The sequence below is a fragment of the Lepisma saccharinum genome, chromosome 8, assembly GCF_977018435.1.
Source record: "Lepisma saccharinum chromosome 8, izLepSacc3.1, whole genome shotgun sequence".
Classification (NCBI taxonomy): Eukaryota; Metazoa; Arthropoda; class Insecta; order Zygentoma; family Lepismatidae; genus Lepisma; species Lepisma saccharinum.
The window spans coordinates 60886280-60892698 of NC_139236.1; positions in this window are offsets into that span (position 1 = coordinate 60886280).

Here is a 6419-nt window from a genome sequence, read left to right on the forward strand (position 1 = left end):
AAATCACAAGGGTAATTTACTATTGTTAGAATGTCATGTTATTCAAGCCCTTCAATCCTAAATTTTCATGTTCTTTATACAGTCTGTCACTTTGCCAAACTACCTACACTATTGCTACTAAAGAACTAAATTTATGATACAATGTAATATGGGAGAAAAATGAATCACAACTCACCACATCAATAGTTTTTCTTGTATGTATGCATTGCTTGCATTATAGAATTATTTTCCTGTAGTTTACGGTTATTACAAGCATAAGAAAACAGTTTTTCTTTGTGACGTTTCAGGAGAACACACGCTCCTTTCATCAGACATTTATTTTCATTTTGACTAAAGATACAGTTATAACAATGGTTAGTAATTTTTTAAACAAAAAGAATCTGTTATATAATGGATGTTGTCAATGTTACATTGTTGTAATATAGCAACTTAACTGTGAAAAAAGCAGTCTGTTATATTTTTTTTTTTCAGTTTTCTTATGCTTGTAATAACCGTAAACTAAAGGAAAATAATCACCACATCAATGTTAAACTCCTCTTCCAGTTGCTGTACATGAAACTGATATGTGAGATTGTCGTATACCAATTGAACTTGAACGCCAGACCTGATTATTAAATGTTGTTCGTCATCAGTCTGTGCATTGTACCTGTCGAGTATGTATGAAAAGTCATAGCCGTCGTTCATGACGAGGCTTCTCACATTTATACCATTATGTAAGTTATTGTAATAATTCTGTTATTGTGTTGGTGAATTACACACTTTTGTTTGTGTTGAAACTTCAGTCGTATTCTTTACTCCATTTCCTGAATAACCGAAGAACAGAGAGAACCCAAAACTCAACAATGGCGACGAGGATCTTGGAAACTTCATTTGATACTTACTTCTCGTAATTTTACATATTTCTTATGATTGTTCTTCAAGCTGTCTGTTGGAGGTAAGAATCTCTGTACACAATGCTAAAGTTGTCTCAATTTTCTGAATTCTGCAGGGAGCAGGAAAGTATTAAACAATACTTTGATAGATTCGAGCATTTCTGCAAAGCTTCAGACATTCCCGATGATAAGGCTAAGCATGTTCTATTAGCAGCAATAGGGCACAGAACGTATGCTGATTTATACAATCTCATACAACCTAAATCAATATCAGAGCTCAGTCTTGCTCAAATTCAACAAACATTAATCCGCCATTATGAGCCCAAGAAGAATCTCGTACTTGAAAGGCATAAGTTTTTTCTTATTAAACAGAAAGATAATCAAAGCATTCCTGATTTCATTGTGCAAATCAGAGAGCAAGCCTCAAAATGTGATTTTGGTGATCTCATTGATTCAATGTGTCGCGACGTATTTATTCTTGGTATGATAAGTGTGCGTGTTAGAAATAGACTGTTATCAGATCCTGATTTGACCTTGAAAAAGGCAATAGATACAGCCATGTATCTCAACGAGCTAGAATTAAATGAGGGAATTGTTAACCAAAGTCACTCAAAGAATGCTGTGGAATATTCTGAAACTCAGACTGAATTCACTTCGCGAATACAAAACAGGTACAAGGGCAATCTTGGAATGAACATCAGACAAAATAGAGCTGATACAAGGAATATTGGTAACAAATCAAACAATGATTCTGGTAAACCGTGTGGTAATTGTAATTCTTTTCATCCTAACGGGAAATGCCCAGCTTTCGGTGCAGATATTGTAAAAAGAAAAATCATTTCTTGACAGCCTGCAAGAAGAGAGAATATAACAATTCTAGCAAAAACAAATTGGTTTCTAACACAAACATTGTGCTTAACGCACGTATCAATGAAAGATCTATCAATGTTCCAGCTTATTCAAAACCTACGATTGTACCAAACAATCACAGCAATTTCAAGCAATCACATTTTTCAGATTTTAATGTGCCGTGCATTCCCATAGATTACAAATTTGCAGATATTCGAGAAGAAAAATCTAAGAACGAATTTGTTGATTACAGCGCCGCTGGTATCCAATGTAACGCTCAGTGTCCAGAAATTTTCACTACTTTCGTTACTAAAGAAAGTGAATCTGTTTGGCATACACAGGGATCGTTGTTTATCGACTTACAAGTCAACAATTCTAAGATTACATTCCTAGTGGATACAGGTTCTGTCTATACTTTAATTGACAGTAGACAATTTGAGTCTTCATTGCGAGGTTGCACTATACACAATTTTCCTATCATCTTGAAAGCAGCAAATGGTAATAATCTTGGTGTTTTAGGAAAAGTTAACGTTGAAGTTGTATTTCAAGGAATGAAACATAACTTAGATAAGATTGTTGTAAAGACAAAATTGAATCGTGCGATTATGGGTTTGTCTTGGATTGACATTTTCATGCCTGAATGGCGAAACATTTTTGTTTCACATGTTCCTCAGATGGTTGCAACTACTGTTGAATCATCAGCAATAAAGGAACTGGTTGCGAATCTAAGGAAAGATTTTCCTATACCTTTTGATGGTGACATGTCCAAGTCGATCAAGCGCTTCGAGATAGACTTGCCATTGAAAGATGATGCTGCACCAGTGTTCAAGAGATATTACGACGTCCCGTACTCGCTTAAGGAACCAGTCAAGGATGAATTACAAAAGTTGGTTAGTGACGGAGTAATTGAACCTATCAAATCATCATCGTGGGCTTCTCCTCTTGTTGTTGTTCGTAAGAAAAACGATGAATTAAGGCTGTGTGTGTCCTACAAGAACACTGTAAATCCGCAACTTAGGGGGGGGGGGGGGGGCAAAAGGAAGATGGGACATCCGTTACCTAAAATAGAGGACCTCTTCAACAAGATGGTTGGTTGTAGTTGGTTCGTTTCATTTGACCTTTGAAGGGCTTACCTTCAGTTACGCCTATCTCTGCAGGCTCAGAAGGTCCTTGTTTTCAACACGGAATTCGGGTTATTCAGACAGTTGAAGCTTCCCTTCGGAGTAAACTCTGCCAGTGCCATTTTCCAAGCCACGATGGAGCAGATATTGATGGGTGTAGACAAGGTTTCCATTTTCCAAGACGACATTTTAGTAGGAGGAGTTACTCTTGAGGAGTGCAATGATAACGCACAAAAGGTACTGAATCTTTTCTCCGATTATGGCGTCCGCATAAATGAACAAAAGTCTGTGTTCTTTGTGCAAAATGTGAAGTATCTGGGCCATTCTCTTTCACAGGAGGGAATTCGTCCTCTGAAAGAAAACATTGATAAAATAATTCAGTGTAAGCCACCCACTAATGTTGGCGAATTGAAGTCATTTCTCGGTATGGTCACGTATTACGCTTCGTACCTGCCAAACCTAGCTGACTGTGTTGCCAGTTTATATGATTTGTTGAAGAATGGGGTGCGCTGGTCATGGACAGATGTTCATCAGAAGGAATTCCAGGATGTTAAGGATCTGCTATCTAAGGACTTAGTACGCACAGTATATGATCCTTGTAAGGACTTATACCTGATGTCGGATGCATCTCCTACAGCTACGGGAGCAGCCATAATGCACAAAATAAACGGAGTCCTAAAGCCTATCATGTGTATGGCCGGTACTTTGTCCGCTGCGGAAAGGAACTACACTCAATTGGAAAGGGAATCACTTGCATTAGTCCGTGGAGTCAAATACTTTCACAAGTATCTCATTGGACGATATTTTGTTGCGTTCACCGACTCGAAACCTTTATCTCACCTGTTGGATCCTAGAAGTAACCTGCCTGCTTTAGCCATCAGCAGAATCAACAGATGGAAGTTAGTATTGGAAGAATATGACTTCAAAACTGTTTACACGCCGCATGTTGAGTTGGCCGATGCATTGTCTACAATTTGTGTTGCAGATGATCCAGTTCGTGATTATTATGATGATTTCGCATGTCAGTTGACAGCTGAGCCGGTTGTCCTTAATCTTATTGAATCTTCGGTGTTGACGCGCATTTCGCTGGAATCACAACGTGAACCTGAGCTTTCTAAAGTCTTCGAATATGTTCAAGGGAGATGGCCACAATTCATCGGGAGAACAAAAGGTCATCCTCTCAGAAAAATATTCGACAGGCGATATGATGTCCACATACAGAAGGGATGTATTTTCGTGGGCGAAAGACTGGTCGTACCTGAATCTTGTATCCAAAGTGTCCTATCTCTGTTGCACAAATTCCACCAGGGAACATGCAAAATGAAGGAAATAGCTCGTTCATCGTTCTTCTGCAACACGATGAACGAAGATATTGAGAGGGTTACGTCTTTGTGTGACACATGTTTGCGATACAATAACAGGCCCAACGTACCGGGTACCGCATTCGAAACGTGGCCTATTGCATCGCAGCCTTTTGAGCGTGTTCATCTTGATTTCTTCCATTTCTCAGACATGAATTTCCTGTTGCTGGTTGACGCTTATTCTCATTGGATATCTATATGGAGAGTGAAGAATACGCAATTTGACACCATGATTGGTTATTTAGATGAATTTTCTTCATGCTTTGGATATCCGAAAACCTATGTTACAGACAATGGCCAACCATTTGCATCTTCAGAGTTCAACTCTTATTGCTCGAAGAGGAATATCAAGCTTCTTCACTCAGCTCCGTACACCCCCCAATCAAATGGTCTAGCTGAAAGGAATGTTGGGGTGGTGAAGAACTTACTAGAAAAGAACTTTTCAAATCGTTCATGCATCACGTTGAGAGAGATGGACAAGTTCGTTCTTGAGCTTTTAGGCAGATTAAGGAATACTCCAGTGCACGGGTATAGTCCAGCAGAACGTTTGCTCAAGTTCCGGCCAAGAACAGACATTTCCGCTTTTGACACGTCTAATGGTTCCAAGAATCAGCCTATTAGTCCCGTTCCGTTTATGCCGGGGGAAAAGGTACGTCACAAAAAACAATTCAGCCATGGGTCCAAGTACAAAATTGGCGAAATTGTTAAATTGATGGGCCGGAAGATGGCGAAGGTTATTGTAGATAATGACATGATTGTTGTTCATCTCACGAAGATTAAGAGGTATCCTGACAAGGTTAGAGAAGACACCTTTGTCCGAAATCAAAGTCGACCGCATAGAAACAACCCAATGCTTGTTAGAGAGGAGGACTATCTTCCAGTACCTGCTACTGAAGATCTAGTGGAACATCCAAATGCTACCTGCGACAATCAACCGCTTAGGAGATCACAGAGACCAAGACGACCGCCTGACCGCTATGGGCAAACTCCATGAAACGGGAGTCTCTTCAGTCGAAGGGGAAGAGAGTGTCGTATACCAATTGAACTTGAACGCCAGACCTGATTATTAAATGTTGTTCGTCATCAGTCTGTGCATTGTTCCTGTCGAGTATGTATGAAAAGTCATAGCCGTCGTTCATGACGAGGCTTCTCGCATTTATACCATTATGTAAGTTATTGTAATAATTCTGTTATTGTGTTGGTGAATTACACACTTTTGTTTGTGTTGAAACTTCAGTCGTATTCTTTACTCCATTTCCTGAATAACCGAAGAACAGAGAGAACCCAAAACTCAACAGAGATCCTTCCCTAAGGCTGATCATTTCGACTTTTTGCACCTTTGTCCACATCATGAGTATAATGTTCAATATAGGTCTAAATTCTATCACTGTATTGCTCGAAACATTTTGCAGCATAACCAGTCATCCATATTTTCACTTCATTTAGTATTATTACTTCTGGTTTTCTTTCAAAATCCAACTAGCGACCACTTCTTTTCTTCTGAACTGCCATATCTACATTCTTGTCAATTTTCTCACTTCTTGTTAATGCAATTGTTTCATTACGAAGTACTATTGATTCATCCTCCATTATGTATTCCAGGGTTCTTCTGCACACCTAAAAAAAGCACAACAGCCTTTGAGGGTCAGGACCTACATACCCTGGCCGCCTCAAAGAGGTTGGTGATCATCCTATTAGTTACGGGTGACGTGTGGTGAGCATGATGAACCTCCAGTCGTTGTTGTATGTTTCCATGGCCGGATTGCACTACTCATTCGTAACTCCACAATTTCCTCACAATGGTCAGTGACCACTGGTTCCATACACTGGCCAAAATCTCTGGAGAAAAATTCTAATACTTACCCCAGGAGATGAAACAGCACACGTCCCATAGCCCAAGCTGAAAGTCTGACATCTCGAATACATGTAAATACATGCGTGCACACACACAAACTCTGCAGGTGGATGACAACTGATCTAACGGTACACACAGCACTCAAAGTGGAGGGTGATGTGGGGTCCTCTTGTTAGTATAGAAGTATACCCTCCTACCAACCCAAAAATGTCAAGAAACATCCCCCTACCTAATAACTTCCACTTCGAGGACTGGATACACAAAAGCTAAAATAATAACAATGAGGCAAAGTCCATGCCTATAACAGTGGCCATGAAATTAGGCACATGCACCAACATGAGATCGTATCATTTATGAAAAA